A 24,581-nucleotide genomic window follows, 5' to 3' on the forward strand; every position below is an offset into this window, starting at 1 on the left:
ACATTTTTAAAAGTCTCCTGCTTGTAAAACTTGGTGGTTACACAACATTTGTTATTGTTGTCCAGTTGCTAAGTCACATCTGACTCTTTGCAACCCCATGGACTGCAGCACGCCAGGCTTCCCTGTCCTTCACTATCTCCCAGAGTTTGCTCAGATTCATGTCCATTGAGTCGGTGATGCCACCCAGCCATCTCACCCTCTGTCGTCCCTTTGTCCTGCCTTCAATCTTTCCCAGCATCAGGGTCTTCTCCAGTGGGTCGGCTCTTCGCATCAGGTGGCCAAAGTATTGGAGCTTCAGCTTCAGCATCAGTCCTTCCAACCAATATTCAGGGTTGATTTCTTTTGAGATGGACTGGTTTGATTTCCTTGGTGCCCTAGGGACTCTCAAGCGTCTTCTCCAGAACCACAGTTTGAAAGCATCAATTCTTCAGCACTCAGCCTTCTTTATGGTGCACCTCTCACATCCGTGCATGACTACTGGTACACAACATTAGCACACTTTATATTATTTGAATTATGAGGCACACTGCTGGGTCTGGTACAGTAAACAGCAAATGTCACAGACAGCCTGGAGCATGTGTATAACACACCAAAGCCCTCAGACAGAGACTATATTGATATTTGTATACAAAATAGTGCAATTTCAGTAAGTTACTAGTGATTAGACTTTTTTAAGACACTGAGTGCATGCGTGCTCACTCAGTCGTGTCTGACTCTTTGGTGACCCCATGGACTGTAGCCCGCCAGGCTCCTCTGTCCCTGGGATTTCCCAGGCGAGAATACTGGAGTGGGTTGCCATTTCCTTCTCCAGGGAATCTTCCCGACCCAGGGATCAAACCCAGGTCTCTTGCATCTCCTGTGTTGGCAGGCAGATTCTTTACCACTGTGCCGCCTGGGAAGCCCAAAACACTGAGTATGTATGTAGAATACTTCAGTGTCTGGAGGTCAGAAGAGTTTCAAGCTGTTTGCCTGCCTGAGACTCAGCAGCTAGTTTGAGGGTCAGGAGATCAGGGGGATGAAAGGAACACGTTTCTACCTTAAGATCTGTCCTCATTCCATGTTCCTGAGTCTGGCCTTCCACGTTTGTTATGTCTAGCAATGAAGACTGGTTTTGGGGATCCCCAAATACCAATTCATGTGTTTGTTACCCACACTTCATGGCCCTAGAATTGGATCACAATATCAATAAGGTTTATCTTTTCAGAATGCAAGAATGAATTGCAGAGATAATTTCTCACTGGTTATGTTTAACGTGGTAGAACATAGCTGGTGGAAAATATCTACTTTTCCTAGGAGGCCCCTCCATGAGGCGGTATGCAGCACACCGAGCTGAGATAATCTAGGAAATGGTCTTCAAACTAGAGACCTGGTCTTAGTGGTTCAAGATCTTGTGCTGGGGGGAGGATGGGGGGAAGGGATGGGTAGAGAGTTTGAGATGGACAGGTACACACTGCTATATTTAAAATGGATAACCAACAAGGACCTGCTGTGCAGCACAGGGAACTCTGCTCAATGTTAAGTGGCGGCCTGAATGGAAAATTGGGGGAGAATGGATACGTGCGTGCGTTTGTACAGCTGAGCCCCTTTGCTGTGCACCTGAAACTGTTACAACATTGTTAATCGGCTATACCCCAATCCAAAAGAAAAAGTATTTTTAAAAGACCCTGTACTCTTAGGCAGTCAGGACATGGTTCCACAGATGGGACTGTGTTCTCACTCTGCCTGTCCACTCGTTCATCTCACAAATGGGCGATTAAAGAAAATGTCTGTTTCCCACTTGGCCTAAACCATCGAGTGCATTCAGCTGTGTGCCTTAGATCTGCAAACACGGTCAGTGACCGTGCAGGGACCCCTGTGTTAAGGTATCCGAGTGATGCGAGAGGAAAGCCTTACCGTCAGCACAAATCCTCGTCCCCTGCCTTTTTATAAGGTGGTGAGAGCAAACATAAAGGCTTTTAGAGGCAGCAGCCGCAGGACTTAGCGTGTAGTCAGCATTTAGCTTGTCGGCCTGACTTAAATGGAAGGGTGTACACACCACAGCCTCCCCTGAACAAAGCAAAACCAGTTCAAATTTATTTTTCTGAGAAACAGAGGGAGGAGGCAGCAAGAGCAGTAGAGCAGGGACTATCCTGCCTGAACAAAACAAACACAAATCATGAAAGAAGGTCTTTTCGGAACAAAATTAAAAGGAAAGAGCCTGCTTTAAATAAACCACCAAGACCAGCGCAAGAAGATCAACTTGTGCTATTTATAAATATGTTTGGTCGAGCTCATAGAATCAGGTCAGATTTTATTTCCATTCAAACAGCACTGGAGGGATTTCCCTGGTGGTCCAGTGGCTGAAGAATCCCCCTTCTGATGCAACAGACCCAGGTTCCATCCGCCACAACACCCGAGCCTGGGCGCCACAACGAGAGAGTCCTTGTATCACAACAAAAGACCCTGCATGATGCAACAGAGATCTCTTGTGCCATAACTAAGATCCAAGACAGCCAAATAAGTAAATATTAAAAAAAAAAAAAAAAACAGCACCGTAACAGGTTGGCTTGGACCCAGGTTGCTTGCTGGGTCACCAAGTCCCTTCACTACTTGAGCCAAAAGTCAAGCAGAGCCTTCATGCAGTTCATTGTGGAACCAGGAATTCTTTAACCATCCATCCCTTCTCGTTCTCTTCCCCTCCAGTCTTACTGAATTAAATTCTGATTGACTTAGATCAGTAGCACCCATAAGGAGATTCTGTGTCTTATTTCCAGCTTGGTCCTTTAATATAGAAGGGCAGCAGTCGAAATAATATAAACCAGCTCCTTATTCGTCTACACCAGAAAAGATATTGATGGAATGATCAGAGCAATGTTCTAGATGTTTAGTGATGCTAGCTGTAGGTTAGTTAAAAGCATCTTTCTCAGGGAATTCCCTGGCGATCCAGTGGACTCCGCACTCTCACTGCCCAGGTTTGATCCTTGATTGGGAAACTAAAATCCCACAAGCTGAGTGGTATGGCCAAAAATATTTTTAAATAAAAATAAATTTTAAAAAAACCATCACGTGTTCCTCATTGACGCTCTCCAAGACATTGGCATGCCTTTACTCAGATCCTTATAAATGGGTCTGGTCTTTCAAAGATTTCTGCTCAGCTAAATATATTGTTGGCCTAAGGATACTTGCATAAGAAATAAACTTTTTCTCATTGACATGTATTAATAGCATATTTTGTGTTGTCCTCTGTTTTAATCTTTTTAGTTTTTTTTTTTTTTTAATATTGATATATTTAGCTGTACCAGGCCTTGGTTGGGGCATGCGTGCTCTTTTAACCGCAGCATGTGGGGTCTTCAGCTGCAGCATGTGGGATCTAGTTCCCTGACCAGGGGTTGAACCTGGGGCCCCCTGCACTGGGACCACACAGTCTTAGCCACCAGACCACCAGAGAAGGCCCTGTCCTCTGTTTAAAACTGCTAGTTAGTTCCAGTCTTTCTTGATTCATCAGACAACACATCATTTATATTTCTCTGTGGTCATGCTAAACAATGATGTACTTATCATTTTTTAAACTTAACCACAAAAATGAAGCACAAGAGAGTACTACCAAGATTATAGGTTTAGCCTGAGTTTTCAGTCATTATAGTTTATTCACTGAAAAAAAAAAAATCCCAGGATTTAAAAAGCAGGTAATCATTGGCAGGTTGCTGTTAACCAGATTTATAAAGTTGGATTTGTCTGTTGGACCATATCACAGAGAACCAGCGGGCTGTGTTTTAATCAAATGTGGGTAATATGTTGAGACGGTCTGATGACGTGAAGTGTAGGTTGTATGGGGATGTGGCAGTCATTCCTCAAGTTCTTGTTAAATGCTGGTGTCAATGCCTTACATGTAGTTAACATGCATATTCCTTGCAGCCCTCTGAGGTAGGTAGGTACAGTTATGAGTCCCATTTTACAGATGGGGACACTGAGGCACTGATGGCTACATGGTTGTGGGACCCACGCAGTGACACAGGAAAGAGTCGCTCAGTTGTGTCCAGCTCTTTGTGACCCCATAAACAGAAGCCTGCCTGGCTCCTCTGTCCATGGGATTCTCCAGGCAAGAATACTGGAGTGTGTTGCCATGCCCTTCTCCAGGGGGTCTCCCCACCCAGGGATCGAACCCAGGTCTCCTGCACTGCAGGCCGATTCTCTGCCGTCTGAGCCCCTGGGACACGGGGCCCTTGCTCAGAAGTGCCCACTCCTGGTGCAGCGCTCTGCGGTGTCACCTTGAAATGCTTGATTCCGGTTGTGCCCCGGGCCGGGCAAGCAGTGCAGCCAGTGCTGGAGTTTAAACCATGTTCACGTGCGAGAGCCAGGCTTAGGCTCCAGGGTCCACTCCGGAACTAACCCTCCTGGCTCAGGCTAGCCCGCCTCTCGGGGGACGTTGTGTCCGGCAGAGGCTGTCTGGGTGTCTTCTCCACTCTGCACCCCAGCAGTTCTCCGTGGAGCATGTGAGGGCACAGCCATGGGCAGTGAGGGCTTCCAGATGGCGAACGCCTCCCGGGAGGAATCAGCGGGTTGTCTTATCCTCATGGGGCTGATTCCTTCCCGTGGCAAGTCAAGGGTGCACCGAGATGGGGCCTCCAGCTTTGAGCCCTTGACGAGCATAAAACTACAGCTGTTCTTTTCCAAAGAAAGCCCCAGGACACAGCACATAAGGAGAGAAATAAAACATCATGGCCTGTTCACCTGTTTCCTGAGTAATGCCTACAATTTGGGTGGCTCTCCTGAGGTTAAATGTGGGAACAATTTCCTTTTCAAGAGTGGATCAACAGCAGTAACACAGCCCGTGTCTCTGACCTCCCCCGCCCACCACCACCACCACTGATTTTTCTCAGTTTTCTGTCTATCAGACCAAGGGCAGGGAGAGTTTGGGGGAGAAGCGGTGAGGCACAGCGGGCACCCCCTTCACGCTGCAGATCCAGGAGTGGGTTCCTCTTGGTTCATCTGTGGATCGTCCTTCTGCTTGAAAAACCTAAGATGCTGTGTGTGCCCTCGTGTTCTCGGTGGCGGTCATGGTGGAGCCGTCCTTTCCTCTGCCCTCTCCCAAGCCCGTGTCACCGTGTCTGCAAAGAGCCTTTCCCAGCACCCAGAAGGCATGAGCTTTGACGGATCAAGTTTAGGGAAGGAAGAACAGGGCAAAAAGGTTCTGAGCTGCTGGGGATAATGAAGCTTTTTTTTTTAATTGTGTAAATTATTGTTTCAGTTCAGTTCAGTTCAGTCACTCAGTCGTGTCCGACTCTTTGCAACCCCATGAATCACAGCATGCCAGGCCTCCCTGTCCATCACCATCTATTAAAAAAAACTTTGAACAGTATTTAGGACCGCTGAAGGAGAGCAATGCTAATCAAAACTTAATTTTCAACTGGCATGCTTCTTTTACATATATAATTTTTATTGGAGTATAATTGCCTTACAATGTTGTGTTAGTTTTTGCTGAACAGTGTAGTGGATCAGTTATAGGCATACATATATCCCCTCTTGTTTAGGTTTCCTTCCCATTCAGGCCACCACAGAGCATTGAGCCGAGTTCCCTGTGCCATACAGTAGGTTCTCATTAGTCGTCTATTTTATATACAGTATCAATAGTGTATATATGTCCACTCCAGTCTCCCAGTTCATTCCATCAGCCCCCTTTCCCCTCGTGGTGTCCATACTTAGTTCTCTACGTCTGTGTCTCTATGTCTGGTTTGCAGAAATTTGTGCCACTTTTCTAGAGTCATAAACTGAACAGTATACGAAGACCAGGCCACCCAGGCACCAAAGAGGCTCTGGCAAAGGCCTCGATAAGTAAGCTTGCAACTCCCTGAAGCTCTTGAATGACATTTACAGCCAAGCTGCTCGTCTTTTGTGACCCACTCCGCTTTCCTTTATTGGCTTTCTTTCACTTCCATAAAGCCTTCGTGGTGGTATTTAAAGCCTTCTTCTGATGAATCCTCCTAGTTTTAATTATCACCCTTCTTGAAAAACTTACCTTCAGCTGAAACAGGGGGCCTGGGGATTCTGGCCAAAAGACTCAGGGACCTCTGAAGGCAAGGGTGTGAATTTGTTTGAAAGTTACCATACAGACATCTCCAATTGTCACCCTCACGAGAAGATAAGTCTGCTTTCTGAATGCCTGCCCAGGAGTACAGGCTCTGAAAACAGAAATTAAGTAAAAGCCTATACACAGACTGGTGAGCTCCTCCCAAGCCCCCAACCTAGCTCTTGAGAGCATCCCTATTAGATATGAATCCAAGGAAAACCAGACTTGGAGGAAACTCTCAGCTGTGAAAGACAAAGACAAAAGGCAAACAGAATAAAAGGAACTTGGACAAAGCAATTAAAGGGAGGAAAAGGCACTACGGCCATGAAACAAGATCAGGATGCTATTAAAAAAAAAAGGGAGGGGTTGTATTCCATGATCAAGAGTCCTAGGAAAATAAAAATATGCAGATAGATATGCATGGATATTGATATGGGCTTCCTTGGTGGTCAGATAGTAAAGAATCTGCCTACAGTGCAGGAGACCCAGGTTTGATACCTGCACTGGAAGATAAAGTTGAGCACATCTCCCCGAAAGTAGACAAAAGGCAGACATTAAAAATTATTTTATAAAAAAGAAAATGAGAGCATCTGTCCAGGAGGTTCAACCTCTAAACACTCGCCCAGAGAGCAAGAACCAGGGAGATCGGAAGAGAATCAGAGGAGAAAAAGGTCCTCGCCCATGAGGAAAGAGCCCTACTTTCCAGACTAATGCCCAATACAAAAAGAAACAAAACAGAAGGGGGAAAGGAGGGAAAAGAAAGAAGACCTACACTAAGACGCAGCATCATGAAATTTCAGAAACAACAGGGACGAAGACAGGGTAAACCTTCCAGAGAGGAGGTGCAACAAAGTTTCAGTTCAGTTCAGTCGCTCAGTCATGTCCGACTCTTTACCACCCCATGGACTGCAGCACGCCAAGCTTCCCTGTCCATCACCAACTCCTGGAGCTTGCTCAAACTCATGTCCATTGAGTCAGTGATGCCATCCAGCCATCTCATCCTCTGTCGTCCCCTTCTCCTCCTGCCTTCAGTCTTCCCCAGCATCAGGGTCTTTCCCAGTGAGTCAGTTCTTCGCATCAAGTGGCCGAAGTATTGGGAGTTTCAGCTTCTGCATCAGTCCTTCCAGTGAAAAGGAGAACAAAATTTAGTTAAAAAAAAACTGGAATCGTGACTCAGAATGGTTTTAGACTTTAGAACAGCAGAAGCTAGCAGGCAATGGGGTGGTACTTTCAAAATGGAGGTGAAATGATTGCAAATTTGGTAATTTGGCAGGGCATCCAGTTGGAAGCCATCATTAGACATCCAGGTTCCCCTGGAATTGCCTCCCCATGTACCTTTCCTCAGAGAGATACTGCAGCATCTGGTCCTCATATGTGCATGCGTGTGCAGTTGTTCAGTCATGTCTGACTCTCTGCAACCGCATGGACTGTAGCCCGCCAGGCTCCTCTGTCCATGGGATTAACTAGGCAAGAGTACTGGAGTGGGTAGCCATTTCCTACTCCAGGGGATCTATCATCCTTATCAGGTGTAAATTAAGACCCAGACATCAGGAAAGATGCCCAGGCTGATGGGGAAGGGAAGTTGCTACGGGACCACCATGTGGAGATTTTGACAGGGACCTAGAGGGCGTGGGAAGATGCCTCCAAGAAAAGAGCAAAACCCACAGATCACCTAAACGTGTCTGATCACATTAGTAGCCTGAGGTTACGGAGCCTGGTCATATTGGTGGGTGAGAGTAGCTAAATTATGCATGTTCTGTTAATTATCCAGAACTCTTTTTGTAACGACCATTTTGAAACTGAACGTGATTCAAACTATAGCAGTCAACACTAAAATAGCTAAAAATGCTTTGCGGTATAAATATACATATATGTTGAAAAGCTGGAGAAGGAACTCACAGCCCACTCCAGTATTCTTGCCTGGAAAATCCCATGGACAGAGGAACCTGGCTGGCTACAATCCATGGGGTCTCAAAGAGTTGGACACGACTGAGCGACTAACACACACATGTGTTGAAAAGCACTGAGGCAAAAACGTATCATTTTTTTTTCTACAAGCAAATTTCATGGTAATTTGTAACATTAAAAAATGATAGGGACTTCCTTGGTGATCCAGCAGTTAAAGAATCTGCCTAGCAATGCAGGGGGCATGGGTTTGATCCCTAGTCGGGGAACTAAGATCCCATATGTTTCAGAGCAGCCAAGCCAGTATACAATGACTATGAGACCGTGTGGTCTGGAGCCTTCGTGTCACAAGTAGAGAGTCTGTGCACCACGAAAGAGCCTGCATGATGCTGCGAAGTTCCCACGTGCCCGCAGCTAAGCTCCAACACAGCCAAGTAAATAAACAAATTAATATCTTTTGAAAAAAGAATTTTAAAAACGATGAATGACATGACTGGGATAAAGAGGTCTTCTTGGTTTACAAAAGGGAATATAAATTTGGAGGGTTTTTTTTTTTTTTGCTTTTTAAATTGAAATATAGTTGATTTACTATATTAGTTTCGGGTATACAATATAGTGATTCAGTATTTTTCAGTTTATACTCCATTAAATGTTATTACAAGATAATGGCTATAATTCCCTGTGCTATACAATAAAGAATCCACCTGCAGTGTAAGAAACTCGGGTTCAGCCCTGAGTCAGGCAGATCAGGAGGAGAAAATGGAAACCCACTCCAGAAATGCCTACCCCCAAAATTCAATGTCATTAACCCCAGAGGGGAGAAGGAAATGGCACCCCACTCCAGTACTCTTGCCTAGAAAATCCGATGGACGGCGGAGCCTGGTAGGCTGCAGTCCATGGAGTTGTGAAGAGTCGGACACGACTGAGCGACTTCCCTTTCACTTTTCACTTTCTTGCATTGGAGAAGGAAATGGCAACCCACTCCAGTATTCTTGCCTGGAGAATCCCAGGGATGGGGGAGCCTGGTGGGCTGCCGTCTGTGACATTGCACAGAGTCGGACATGACTGAAGCAACTTAGCAGCAGCAACCCCAGAGGAGAGGATGAAAGGACGTTTTAACTTGTGCAAGTTGGTGAGTTATTTCTGAGCTTTTGGGTTTTGCTCCCTTGCAGTTCAGCCGTTTTCAACCTTGTTGGTCTCAGGACCCCTTTATACTCATGATTATTGAGGACCCCAAGGGTTTATTTTTCATGAGCTTCATCTACTGATTCTTACCATATTAAAAATTAAAGCTGAGCAATTTTAGTTATTAATTTACCAAAAAAAGATCAATAGTAAACTCGTTACGTATTATCATAAATTTTTGTTAATTTTTAAAATAATTTTATTTCTTTCTTTGCGGCTGTGCTGGGTCTTCATTGCTGCTCAGGCTTTTCTGTCGCTGTGCTGAGCAGGGGCTACTCTCCGGCTGCAGTACGCAGGCTTGTGGTTGGGGTGGCTTCTCTTGTTGCAGAGCGCGGGCCCTGGAGTGCGCAGGCTTCAGCAGTTGCTGCAGGTGGGCTCAGGAGCTGCGGCTCCCAGGCTATGCGGCACAGGCTATTCATAGTTCAGGAGCATGGACTTAGTTGCTCTGCAACATGTGGGATCATCCCAGATCAGGGGTCAAACCCATGTCTCCTGCATTGGCAAGTGGATTCTCTACCACTGAGCCAGCAGGGAAGCCCCTCATAAATACATTTTTAATTAAAAAAAATAGAAGGTGGCTTTGCTTTACATTATTGTGAATCTGTAATGTCTGGTTCAGAGACAGTGGGAGTCCCATACCTGCTTCTGCATCCATGCTACTGCCATGCATTGTTTTGGTGGAAGTACACAGGAAAAATCCAGCCTCACACGGATATATAGTCGGAAAAGAGAGGAGCATTTTTTTCTTTCTTTCTTTATTTGGCTGCTCCGGGTCTTAGTTGTGGCACACGAACTCGTACTGGTGGCATGTGGGATCACTTCCTGACCCGGGAGTGAACCCAGTCCCCTGCATTGGGAGAACAGAGTGTTAGCCCTGGACCAGCAGGGATGTCTGAGAGGAGGAAACTGTGAGTAGTCTTCTTGACAAGTAGTCATTCCTTAAAAGTTAGTTACAATGTGAAATCGGAAACCATATTAATGAATTTTCATCGTCTATTTCATAGAATCTGTTCTGTCACATTAAAATCTGCCCTTCTGTCTTGCACCTTGAGTGAATCTTTAACCCATGAATGATTTTGTAACAGCATTCGTTGGTCATTTGGAAAATATCAGGTCAATGATTTATGCAGATCATCCAAATGTTGGCATGTTTCACTCCACAATACCCAAAAAAGCAAAATCACATTTGTTAATGACACCACCCGTCTTCCCCAGAAGACTTCCCCCTAAGTGGTGAGAAGCTGTCAAGCTGATTGTGGCAGATATAGCTTCTCCAGAATGCCCATTTTTTACCTGATAACTCAAATGCGTCTTCGGCAACAAGTCCCGTCAGTTGTTTTCCTTGAAGCGACAGACTCACCTCATTCGGTTTGGACAAAACATCTTCCAGACACCCAAGTCTGAGAAATCACGGTTTTTCGGGTTTTCAGTGTTTTATTTTAAAAGGCGGCTCAGTCCCGCCAGAGCCTTTGCTTGAGAGCAGTACCATATGCAGCACGTGGCAGAAGTGTTCTGTGTGTACTTCTTGTTTCATCACTCAGAATCCCGAGAAGACATGTACTCGAGGGTCGAGAGTTCACCAGAATGCACTTTGCTGCACCAGCAAGGACGTTCTAAGGAGAAGAGGCTTTTGCCCTGGAGCAGAAGTTGGGTTAACTTGGCTACTGCCTTGCTGTGGGCTCGGAGGCGAGGGTCTCCTGGTGACTGACGCGAGGGGGCACACAGAGATAGAGGAAAATCACACGATACCCCAGGGTTACCGTGAGACGGTGTGTCCTTGCGGGCTCTCCGAAAAGACTGCTTGACCCTCAGGAGTCCTCTGACCACACTTTAAGACGGTTGTAGGCTCTGCTGTAATCCACGGGTCCCTAGGATGGCTAAATGACAGACTGCTGAGCCTCAGAGGGTTTATGAGCATAACCTCACCCCCAATTCTGGTCCCAATCTTAACACACAAACCATCCCCTAGAGAGAATGTTCTCTCAGCCACCCACTTCCCAGCAGGAAAATAGTGAACCATTACCACTCTCAAGTTCTTGATGTTCAGGGAAAAAGTAGAAGTACCAAGTAGTCATTATTCTTTACTAGTGTCTGTCTGTCTGTCTGTCTGCATTTCCTCCCAGATATGCAGATCTAGCTACCTGAATATACCTTTGAAAAGCACCAATTAGCATTTCAAGGCAGTTTGGTGTGCACTAGGTTTTCTGTGGGCTTCCCCGGGGGCTCAGATGGTAGAGAATCCTCCTGCAATGCAAGACCCGGGTTCAGTCTCTGGGTTGGCAAGATCCCCTGGAGGAGGGAATGGCAGCCCATTCCAGGATTCTTGCCTGGAGAATCTCATGGACAGAGGAGCCTGGTGGCTACAGTCAACGGGGTCGCAAAGAGTCGGACACAACTGAGTGACTAACACTTTCAATTTTACTTTCTTTTTAGGGTTTCTGTATTACTTTTACTGTATTACTTTCAACTTAAAAATGAATGAGTTGAAAGCATTTTCCCCCTAGTTCTTCCCAGCACTGCGCACTTTTCTCTTAGGTGGAAGGAAATTTGACCGTTGTTCAGTTCAGTTCAGTTCAGTCGCTCAGTCGTGTCCAACTCCTTGCGACCCCATGGACTGCAGCATGCCAGGCCTCCCTGTCCATCACCAACTCCCGGAGTTTACTCAAACTCATGTTCATTGAGTTGGTCATGCCATCTAACCATTTCATCCTCTGTCGTCCCCTTCTCCTCTCACCTTCAATCTTTCCCAGCATTAGGGTCTTTTCAGATGAGTCAGTTCTTTACATCTGGTGGCCAAAGTATAGAGTTTCAGCTTCAACATCAGTCCTTCCAATGAACCCCCAGGACTGATCTCCCTTAGGATGGACTTAGATCTCCTTGCAGTCCAAGGGACTCTCAAGAGTCTTCTCCAACACCACAGTTCAAAAGTATCAATTCTTCAGTGCTCAGCTTTCTTTATATAGTCCAACTCTCACGTCCATACATGACTACTGGAAAAACCGTAAGTTTAACTAGATGGACCTTTGTTGGCAAAGTAATGCCTCTGCTTTTTAATATGCTGTCTAGGTTGGGTATAACTTTCCTTCCAAGGAGTAAGCGTCTTAATTTCATGGCTGCAGTCACCATCTGCAGTGATTTTGGAGCCCCAAAACATAAAATCTGCCACTGTTTCCATTGTTCCCCCATCTATTTCCCATGAAGTGATGGGACCAGATGCCATGATCTTAGTTTCATGAATGTTGAGTTTTAAACCAGCTTTTTCACTCTCCTCTTTCACTTTCATCAAGAGGCTCTTTAGTTCTTCACTTTCTGCCATAAGGGTGGTGTCATCTGCATATCTGAGGTTATTGATATTTCTCCCGGCAATCTTGAGTCCAGCTTCTACTTCATCCAGTGCAGCATTTCACATGATGTGTTCTGCATATAAGTTAAATAAGCAGGGTAACAATATACTGCCTTGACGTACTCCTTTCCAGATTTGGAACCAGTCTGTTGTTCTATGTCCAGTTATAACTGTTGCTTCTTGACCTGCATATAGGTTTCTCAAGAGGCAGGTCAGGTGGTCTGGTATTCCCATCTCTTTCAGAATTACCCACAGTTTATTGTGATCCACACAGTCAAAGGCTTTGGCATAATTAATAAAACAGAAGTAGATGTTTTTCTGGAACTCTTTTGCTTTTTTGATGATCTAAAAAAGCAATGTTGGCAATTTGATCTCTGGTTCCTTTGCCTTTTCTAAATATAGCTTGAACATCTGGAAGTTCATGGTTCACATACTGTGAACTGGCTTGGAGAATTCTGAGCATCACTTTATTAGCATATGAGATGAGTGCAATTGTGTGGTAGTTTGAGCATTCTTTGGCATTGCCTTTTTTTGGGATTGGAATGAAAACTGACCTTTTCCAGTCCTGTGGCCACTGCTGAGTTTTCCAAATTTGCTGGCATATTGAGTGCAGCACTTTCACAGCATCATCTTTCAGGATTTGAAATAGCTCAACTGGAATTCCATCACCTCCTCTAGCTTTGTTGGTAGTGATGCTTTCTAAGGCCCACTTGACTTCACATTCCAGGATGTCTGGCTCTAGGTGAGTGATCACACCATCGTGATTATCTGGGTCATGAAGATCTTTTTTGTATAGTTCTTCTGAGTATTCTTGCCACCTCTTCTTAATATCTTCTGCTTCTGTTCGGTCCATACCATTTCTGTCCTTTATCGAGCCCACCTTTGCATGAAATGTTCCCTTGGTATCTCTAATTTTCTTGAAGAGATCTCTAGTCTTTCCCATTCTGTTGTTTTCCTCTATTTCTTCGCATTGATCACTGAGGAAGGCTTTCTTATCTCTCCTTGCTATTCTTTGGAACTCTGCATTCAAATGGGTATATATTTCCTTTTCTCCTTTGCCTTTCACTTCTCTTCTTTTCATAGCTATTTGTAAGGCCTCCTCAGATAGCCATTTTGCCTTTTTGCGTTTCTTTTTTGGGGGGATGGTCTTGATCACTGCCTCCTGTACAATGTCATGAACCTTCATCCATAGTTCTTTAGGCACTCTGTATATCAGATCTAATCCCTTGAATCTATTTGTCACTTCTACTGTGTAATCATAAGGGATTTGATTTAGGTCATACCTGAATGGTCTAGTGGTTTTCCCTACTTTCTTCAATTTAAGTCTGAATTTGGTAATAAGGAGTTCATGATCTGAGCCACAGTCAGCTCCCAGTCTTGATTTTGCTGACTGTATAGAGCTTCCCCAACATTGTTAGTGACAAGCTTAACATTCCCTGTAACTACTCTCCCATCCATATGACTAAATCTTTCGAATAAGAGGTGCCAGAAGGTATAAGCATCTTTTTTCATTATCTAGTCTATGGCCTTGCATGCATACATGTCAAGTCACTTCAGTCATGTCTGACTCTGTGTGACCCTATGGACCTTAGCCCACCAGGCCCCCCATCCATGGGGTTCTCCAGGCAAGAATACTGGAGTGGGTTGCCATGCCTTCCTCCAGAGGATCTTCCCTACCCAGGGATCAAACCCTCATCTCCTACGTCTCCTGCATTGGCAGGGGGGTTCTTTATCACTAGCGCCACCTGGAATCTATGGTAGAAAATCTTGGCCCATTACTCACATAGATATAGATAATTAAGACAGATTTCTTGAAATGATAACTACTCACCAGCCTGCAATACAAAGTGATATTTCTATATTATTTCATTTTAAACTAATGTAGTCCTGACACCTTAAACTGCCTTCATGAGTCATGAATGGGTCACAGTTTACCATTTAAAAACTCTAGTTTAGACTTGCATCCTTATCTCACATTCAATAATATTGAAAAAGAGAGGAAAAAGAAAAAAAAAGGCTTGCGTTCTCACCACCTGCTTTGGCCTGTTCCAGGTGGAGTAGATGTACTTGTGGGGCTGTTCCCAGGGGCTGCTTCTTTCTGATACTTCTAATTCCTCATATCACTTCAGTAGGAGGCCCTCATCTCCCCCACTGAAAGTCTCCTCCCTTTGCGCTGTGAACACCAGCCCTGGGTCTCTGGCTCTCGGTACCAACTCCTTGTCCCCCTGGACCAGTTTTCCCAAAGTGCAGGGTGGGGCACTGAGTTATGCCAGAAGAGTTCAGGGCAGTGTGAGAGTGAACAGTTTTCACAGCAATATATTTGTGAATTGTGGGGGAGGGGTGGGAAATGCTGAGAATATCCAAACTTATGGCTTCATGGAATTTTGGCTAGTTTTTTAAAAATCATTTTAAATAATTGTCCAGTGGTTAAGATGCTTCCAGTGCAGGGAGTTCAGGTTTGAACCCTGTTCTGGGTACTAAGAGACTACATGCCACACAGCCAAGCATAAATAAATAAATGTATAGTTTGTATGGGGACACAACAGAAATCACAAAAATGGCACCAGAGCTGTGCTTTGGGGCACATAGCTGATGAATTAAACCACCCACTCCTCCTTTCCTGCAGAGCCACATACCCACAGCTACCCTACTCACATCCTGAAAGGCACTTCTTAGCCAGGCAATCAACATCTGAGGTTTAACAGCTTCATCCCAGCATTTTCCCTGCTTCTTACCTCAAATAGGCTCATCCTCCCAATTTCCCCTGATATTCTAGTCTCTTTTCTATTTATTCCCTATCCACTGAAATACCAAGCCCAAACTATTTTTATCTCTGTGCTACTCCTCAGACTTGCTGAATTTCTTCATTGTACAGACATCTGAAATTTTCCTGCTGGTTCCCCACCCTTCCCCTATCCAATCCTCTCCACTCCACGCAGATATTAAAATCTTTTCATAGCACCAAGAACAGTTTGAGGAGATTGACATTCACTCCTTAGAGCCTACATTTGAAATCTGATTCCACCCCTTAGCTTCTCAAGGTCTCTACTGATCTTTCTTTAACTTCTCTGCAAGGTCACCCCACCCTCTACAAAGACCTCCTATACAGTACAGGGAACTATACACCATGTCTTGTAATAACTTATAATAGAAAAGAATCTAAAGAAGAACTTATCTATGTGTGTATGTGTGTGTATGTGTGTGTGTGTGTGTACAACTATATCACTTTGCTGTATACCTGAAACTGACCCCACATTGTAAATCATCTGTGAAAGTGAAAGTGTTAGTTGCTCAATTGTGTCCGACTCTTTGCGACCCTGTGGACTGTAGCCTGCCAGGCTCCTCTGTTCCTGGAATTCTCTGGGCAAGAATACTGGGGTGGGTTGCCATGCCCTTTTCCAGGGGATCTTCCCAGCCCAGGGAGCGAACCCAGGTCTCCTGCATTGCAGGCAGATTCTTTACCATCTGAGCGACAGCGAACCCCCTGATAAAAAGGTAAAACACTCTACTCCACTAAATACCGTTGGCCTGCTGTGTCCTGCAGGCATCTTTTCTTTCAGGGCGCCTGTGCTCTGCTGCAGCCATTCGCTGAGATGCTCTCCTTTCCCTGCTTCCGTCAACATCCACCTCAGTGCATCTCTTCAGGGACTTCCCTGGTGACCCAGTGGCTAAGGTTCCAAGTTCCCAATGCAGGGTGCCTGGATTCAACCCCTAGTCGGGAAAGTAAGGTAGATCTTAGATCCCACACGCCGCATGGCGTGCCCCCTCCCAAATAGCATCTCTTTAGGAAGACTGCCTCTCAAGTATTTCCTTCCTTCTTAGTATTTGCGTCCACGAAGCAATTGCTAAAGATTTTTTTAAGTACTCTGTAAGGTTTTTACACTATAACATATGCAGAAATGTACAGAGAACAATTAGATATAATCTTTATTGAATTAGAATATCATCTCCTGAGGGCAGGAAGGGCCTGTATCTAATGTAATAACCAAACCAAATATCACCTAGAATGTTTTGTCTGCAAAGGAACAGAATATTCCAACTCACACTGAGTTGGAGGGCAAAGACGTCTATTGCCTCGTATTACAGATCCAGAGATAAGACAGGCCCCAGGCAAGGCGGGACACAGGCCAGCTCAGTGATGCCGCCAAGGCCCGAAGCACTTTCTCCCAGCGCTGGCTTCCTCTGAAGACTGGTCCTCAATAGCAGTCAGGGTTCCAGGCTGTCTGTGGCAGGAAGAGGGGTGGGTGGGGACATGAGCAAGTTCATGTGGGCCCTGGCCTCTCCAACCTTAAGTCCTTTCCTTTAGCCCGGGATTGAGTCACCGTCATGACTCATATACGGAAAGGGTACACTGCGACAAAATCAGTGGGGTGTTCTGGAAAGGAAGGTGGTAGGAGACGAATGGATGCCAAGCAGGCAGCCAGCAGTATCCACTACAGTTTAGTACAACCTGCCACACACTGAGGGCTACACGTTGCCAACAACTGAGGCTATGCTGGGGATACACACACATTCACATAGATCCACATATATCTTCATGCATGTCATTACATATGTAATGCTTCAATCTTACACGTATACATGTATAGGTTACATACATAATGTCATGCAGAATAACAGAAATGTCTTTTTTGAATAGAGAAACATAAGATGATATATTTAGGTAAGAATCAGGGTGTATGAATAATACACTTTACAAATAAAAACAGTCTACAGTGTTCTGCTGTACGGCAAAGTCATTCACTTATATATACATATACACTCCTTTTCACATTCTTTCCCACTGTGGTTTATCACAGGAGACTGAATAGAGTTCCATGTGCTATCCATGGACCTTGTTGCTTCTCCATGCTATATATAGTAGTTGGCATCTGTTAGTCCCAAATGCCCAGTCCTTCCCTCCCTCCTCTCCCCTCCCCCTGGAAACCGCAGTCTGTTCTCTATGCATATGCGTCTATTTCTGTTTCATAGATAGGTTCATTTGCGTCATATTTCAGATTTCATATACAAGCGATCGCCGTATGATATTTATCTTTCTCTGACTTATTCACTTCGTATGATAGTCTCTAGGTCCATCCATGTTCGCTGCAAATGGCAGTGTTTCATTCTTTCTTTTGGCTGAGAAGTGCATGTGTGCACGCTCAGTCGCTTCAGTCGTGTCCGACGCTTCATGACTCCATGAACCGTAGCCTCTCAAGCTCCTCTGTCCATGACATTCTCCAGGCAAGAATAGTGGAATGGGTTGCCATGCCTTCCTCCGGGGATCTTCCCAACCCAGGGATCAAACCCATGTCTCCAGCATCTCCTGCACTGCAGTCAGATTCTTTACCACTGAGCCGCCAAGGAAGCCCATGACTGAGAAGTATTCCATGGTGTATATATACGTGTGTGTGTGTGTGTACTACATCTTCATCCTTTCGTATGTTGATGGGCATTTATATTGTTTCCATGTCTTGGCTACTGTGATGTGGTTAACTGATTTTAGATAAAGGTGCTAAGGCAGTTCAGTGGGGAAAATAAAGTCTTTTTAGTAAGCCTTGTGGAACACCTGGAGATCAGCATGGGAAAAAAAGAATTTAACCTTACCACACATCATAATACACAATTAAACTAAAACAGATCATTGACCTAATGTCAAAGTCAAAATGTAAAGTTTAAAAAAAAAGATGTAAAGTCTCTAGGAGGAAACACTAGAGAAAATTGTCACAGTGTTGGAGGAGGCAAAGATTTCTTAAATAGGACATGAAAAGCATGAATCATAAAAGGATGGATTGGATCTCATCAAAATTTAAAATTTTGCTCTTTGAAAAATATGGTAGGAAGATGAAAACACAAGCCACAGAATGGAATGAAATGTTCACAATACATGTATCTGACAAAGAACTTGAATCCTAACTATATTTTTAAAAACTTGTTGCATCATCTGTTGGTACATAACAAATTAGCACCGATTAATCAGTTTAAAGCATGTATTTATGCTCTCACACTTACTGTGGGTCAGAAGTTCAGGCGCAGCTTAGTTGGGTCAACTGCCTCCAGGTCTTTTATGAAACTTCAGTCAAGATGGCAGCCAGGGCTGAGGTGTCATCTGAAGGCTTGCTGGGGAAGGAGCGAATCTGCTAGTGTAAGAGAAGCCACAGTCTTATGCAGCCTAATCGTGGAGGTGATAGCCCATCACCCTGGTATGTTCTATGAGAAGCAAGCCACGAGGTCCAGTTCACACTCAAGGGGAAGAAGGACCAGGGTCTTTCCAACAGTTCCAGAAACATTAGGCACTGTGTCACGTGTTATCTTTTTATCTATTCTTAAGAGTCTCCTGTTTTCACTCTTAGTAAATAAGCTTGTAAAATCATATAATTGAACCAGCTTTAAACTATCATTATGCCATTATTTTTTATTATCTGAGTGAAATTATTGAGGCAGGTATTGCATGAACAGTCATTATATAATTAAACAGATGTACTATGCAAAAAAGTGTCTCTATGCCACATTCATACAACCCAACATGGACCCAAAAAATCCAATTTAAAAAATGGGCAAAAGATTTGTATAGTCACTTCACAAAAGAAGATCTATGAATGCCCAATAAACAAGATATAAGTAGTCCTCAAGGAAATGCTGGAGAAGGCAGTGGCACCCCACTCCAGTGCTCTTGCCTGGAAAATCCCATGGACAGAGGAGCCTGGTAGGCTGCAGTCCATGGGGTCGCGAAGAGTCGGACACGACTGAGCGACTCCACTTTCACTTTTCACTTTCATGCATTGGAGAAGGAAATGGCAACCCACTCCAGTGTTCTTGCCTGGAGAATCCCAGGGATGGGGGAGCCTGGTGGGCTGCCGTCTATGGGGTTGCACAGAGTCAGACACGACTGAAGTGACTTAGCAGCAGCAGCAAGGAAATGCAAATTAAAGCCACAATGTAAGAAACCATTATACACCCACTAGAATAACTAAAAATAAAAAAATATTTTAAGGCTAACCATTTGCCCAGTCATTCTACTGTTTGCTGTTAGTTCAAGAGACATGAAAATGTGTCCACACAAAGACTTGACCATGTATCTTCGTAGCATTTTTATTCACAATGGTCAAAATTTAGAAGTTTCCCAAATGTCCATCAAACAAGTGAATGGTGATGCAAAATATGGCACAACCGTACATACAACAGAATACTACTCAGCAGTAAAAAAAAACAAACCAAACTACTGATACACTGAACAGCGTGAATGAATCTCAGAATCATCATGCTGAGTGAAATAAGCCAGGCGCAAAAGAGTGTGTACTGTATGATTCCATGTATATCATATTCTAGAAAATACCTATCATAACAAAAACTAGGTCACTAGTTGCCTGAAACTGTGGACAAAAATAGGGGTGAACCACAAAGGACCACAAGGAAGCTTTGGTGGGGGGTAATCAAAATGTGCTGTGTCTTGATTGTAGTACTGGTTTCAAGTTGAGACAGCTGTAAATGGGTGCAGTTTACCATAGGTAAAATATATCACCGTAAAAAAGAGATGTACAAATCTTTCTCCAGAGGTTGACACACTGAGGTCCTACATGCGTATTTAGTTGGCTCTGTGTCCCCAGTTCACCCTCATCAGCTACATAGCACAAGAGAGAGTGAAAAAAGAGCACAGAATCCCCCGGGGTCAAGCGGAGAGGGCGCGGCAGGGCAGGAACAGGTCCACTTAACTTTCCTTTCGGTCCCTTAACACACACCAAGACGGAACAAAAATGGAAGCAGTCGCAGGCACTTCTGTAGCTCTCCAGCAGTTTCTGGCCAGAGCTTCCATAAAAAGGGGATACAACGAGCTGGAAAAATGATTAACAGTAGTCTGTTCTCAGAAGGTTAATAGTTGTAGGGGAGAGAGTAGAGAACAGTGAAGAAAGACTTTATATCATTTGAGAGACTGCTTTATAAGAGGAATATAAATTTCTATTTGTTTTGAAATAGAGATTTCAAAGTTTATGGCTTGATGCAGTAAGAACTGAAAGGTTAATTAAACCGGCTGAGCAATACTTATTTTTTTAATTTGCTAATTATGGGATATTATGGGATAATAAGAGTTGTCAACGTAATAGAAGGTGTTTAGTTCTCCAGTAAGTCCTGTTTAACACAAACTTGATAAGATTTCAATTAGCCAAAAAAAAAAAAAGAATTTCTTTGTGAAGAAAGAAATACATATTCTAGACCCTGAGTAAAGAGTTCCACAGATCCAGAATTTGAAGAGTAAACAGATTAAACCTATATATGTTTAGGGTTCTTACTTCATATCTTTGATGTGAATTTCTCATCACACCAGATATTCAACTGACTCACCTTTGTGGTTCTTGGCACATAGCAGATGGTAAATACTTGCTGAATGACTATCTTCAAAATCTTAACATTGTCTGTTTTTTGGAAGTTAGAAAATTTATCAGAAGCCAGACAAAAAGGGTTTTTTTTTTGTTTTTGTTTAGTCCCTTTTCTTCATCTCTTATCGTTTTTGTGTTGTTAAATATTTACTTTTATTTATTTATTTGGCTGCACCAGGTCTTAGTTATACCATACGGGGTCTTCACGGCAACATATGGGGTCTAGTTTCCTGACCACGGTTCCAACCTGGGCCCTCTGTATTGAGAGTGCAGAGTCTTAGCCGCTGGACCACCAGGAAGTCCCTTTTCATCTCCTATTTTATGATACCTCTTTTGAAACAGTTTTGAGCTGACTTGTTGAACTGTAGAAACTGGTTACCATACTCTCTGAAACGATTCTGTGGAATAAATGCTCTTTAAAGGAAATCATAAGTAAATGTTAGGAAGGAACTAACTTTATACTATCTGAAATTGTTATTTAGAAAACTGTCAAAAGGAACAAAACCTTTCTCCCAAATATAATGATTAAAATTGATCAGAAGGATTAATAGTTATGGTGTTAAATATCTTATATTTTAAGATATAAATAATTTCAATTTGTATTAGTTTTTATTTTATATATCAGTTTTTATTTTTATTTACTGTATCAGTTTTTATATTTATTTTATAAGTAAATATCTTATATTTTAAGTTGTAAATAATTTGAGTTTTTACTCAGTTTTTAAAAGTGAAGTAGTTTCAGTTTTTATCAAATTTCTATAGCACTTTAAAAAATCAATTGTTCTTACTCAACAGAAACTAAAATTGTAGAGCGATGGTAAGAGCTGGCAGAGCTCTCCAGTTCAGTTCAGTTCAGTTCAGTCGCTCAGTCGTCTCTGACTCTTTGAGACCCCATGAATCGCAGCACGCCAGGCCTCCCTGTTCATCACCATCTCCCAGAGTTCACTCAGACTCGTGTCCATCAAGTTGGTGATGCCATCCAGCCATCTCATCCTCGGTCATACCCTTCTCCTCTTGCCCCCAATCCCTCTTCCAATGAGTCAACTCTTCTCATGAGGTGGCCAAAGGACTGGAGTTTCAGCTTTAGCATCATTCCTTCCAAAGTAATCCCAGGGTTGATCTGCTTCAGAATGGACTGGTTGGATCTCCTTGCAGTCCACGGGACTCTCAAGAGTCTTCTCCAACACCACAGTTCAAAAGCATCAATTCTTCGGCACTCAGCCTTCTTCACAGTCCAACTCTCACATCCGTACATGACCACAGGAAAAACCATAGCCTTGACTAGATGGACCTTTGTTGGCAAAGTAATGTCTCTGCTCTTGAATATGCTATCTAGGTTGGTCATAACTTTTCTTCCAAGGAGTAAGCATCTTTTAATTTCATGGCTGCAGTCACCATCTGCAGTGATTTTGGAGCCCAAAAAAATAAAGTCTGACACTGTTTCCACTGTTTCCCCATCTATTTCGCATGAAGTGATGGGACCAGATGCCATGATCTTTGTTTTCTGAATGTTGAGCTTTAAGCCAACTTTTTCACTCTCCTCTTTCACTTTCATCAAGAGGCTTTTTAGTTCCTCTTCACTTTCTGCCATAGGGTGGTGTCATCTGCATATCTGAGGTTATTGATATTTATCCCGGCAATCTTGATTCCAGCTTGTGTTTCTTCCAGTCCAGCGTTTCTCATGATGTACTCTGCATAGAAGTTAAATAAGCAGGGTGACAATATACAGCCTTGATGTACTCCTTTTCCTATTCGGAACCAGTCTGTTGTTCCATGTCCAGTTCTAATTGTTGCTTCCTGACCTGCATACAGATTTCTCAAGAGGCAGGTCAGGTGGTCTGGTATTCCCATCTCTTTCAGAATTTTCCACAGTTTATTGTGATTCACACAGTCAAAGGCGGCATCCAAACCAGGACCTGCTGTCCACAACCTCTAGTCCTCAGACAGAGTCTATTAAAATAAAAATGCTGCTCCTGTTTCTTAGCACAGTCACTTTCTTTTCCTCAAAATACCAGCTCCGATGCTCAAGGGGAAGTGGGTGTAATTATTTTGAAACAGAAATGAGGTTCAAGAGAAGCAAGAGTGAGTGGAAGTAAATCACCTCTGAGCCCATTTATGCTGTTAAAATCATCTGCTCACCCACTGTGTTTTCAATTGATTTGCTAATAACGAACAATTCATTTCACCCAAGTATTTTTGCAATGCCTACTATGTGTCAGGCACAGGTGATATAATCTAACAGGGTCGTTTTTTCCCCTTCAAAGAGTTTATGGAATTTAGGGGAGGACAGAAAAGTGAATCCCAGTCTCACACTATGTGCCTTATAGAAGCCTGTGGGTTCAGAGAAGAAATTTACCAGGTAAGCTGTTAGAAGAAGTCAAGAATCAAGAAGAAAGACTTCTTGGTGAAACCTGAGCCACTTTCTTAAGACTCATTCTTTTTTTTTTTTTTTTTTAATAGGCAAACCTTAAATTTATTTTAGATTTCTTTTTTTCAAAGAAAAATTCCTAATGGAAATTTTCTTAAATTAAGATCCCAGAGAAAAAAAGAACCAAATGATAAAACCTCTGAGGAGTATGAGGGTTGAGATATATATATATATATATATATATATATATATATATGATACACATATATGTATATATTTTGGCCCTGCCCCACACCTTGCTCACTCATGTCCAATGGCAACCCACTCCAGTGTTCTTGCCTGGAGAATCCCAGGGATGGCGGAGCCTGGTGGGCTGCCATCTATGCGGTCACACAGAGTCAGACACGACTGAAGCAACTTAGCAGTAGCAGCAGCAGGCACACATTGCAAGGTCTTATTAGTTCCCCAACAAGGGCTCAAACCCTGGGCCCAGGAAGTGAAAACACAGTCTCCTAAGCACTAGACCACTGTTTTCATTTTTTAATATTTATTTATTTGACTGCACTGGGATCTTAGTTGCAGCATGTGGGATCTAGTTCCCTGACCAGGGATTGAACCCCAGCCCTCTGCTTTGGGAGTATGGAGTCTTAGCCACTGCACCACCAGGGAAGATCCCAAAAGTATATACTTTTAGCATCTTTTTTTTTTTCCTGGACTAGTTCTTAATGTGACTAAAAAGTTTTTCTCATCGTCAAGACTCATAAAGGAGTGAGCAGGAACTAGCCCAGTGGCAAAAGTAGGAAAGGGGGCCAGAAGATTCAAGCCTTGGGGCTCCAGTGTAGGGGACGCAGAGGAGCTTGGCCAGAGAAGGTGAAGAAGTAAAATGACCAGGTCCTGCTCAGGGCTGGGGATTTGCACGACATCCCTAAAGGGTCCTGAGAGTCACTGGGTGGTTCTAAGGAGAGTTACAAGAACAAGTCCGTGTTTAAAAGGAGGCCTGGCTCCAGGGTAGGGAGTGGACTAGAAAAGGATCAGATGGGAGAAACCAGAGCTGTTCCAACAACCAGGCTCGCTAAGGAGTGTGATGGAGACAGACACCTGGGACCGCCTCCAAGGATGCTGAGATAGAGTGAGAGGACCCAGGGACCGTCTGAGATGGATGAGTTTGAACTGCCTGTAGAAGATTAAAATGCAGGTGACCAGGAAGCGGTCTGGAGCTCAGGAGAACTGAGGGCTTGTGGCTGAGGCTTGAAGGCCAGCAGCACAGGAGTAGGGGAGAGGCCTGGCTAGAGAGTGCAGAGTGGGAAGTAGAAGGGGGTGCACGTGCATCTCCTGCCCACACTGGTGGGAGCTTCCTATCCCCCCTTTGCTTCCACATGG

The 24,581-nt window shown here is 43.9% G+C and overlaps 1 protein-coding gene across 4 annotated transcripts in view; it reads left to right on the plus strand.

Annotated features, from left to right (window-relative positions):
• The window catches only part of PRKAG2 (protein kinase AMP-activated non-catalytic subunit gamma 2), a 310,081-nt gene that overhangs the window by 215,872 nt on the left and 69,628 nt on the right, over positions 1-24,581 (plus strand). The window lies entirely within an intron of this gene.

The sequence above is a fragment of the Capra hircus genome, chromosome 4, assembly GCF_001704415.2.
Source record: "Capra hircus breed San Clemente chromosome 4, ASM170441v1, whole genome shotgun sequence".
In the NCBI taxonomy this organism is placed as follows: domain Eukaryota; kingdom Metazoa; phylum Chordata; class Mammalia; order Artiodactyla; family Bovidae; genus Capra; species Capra hircus.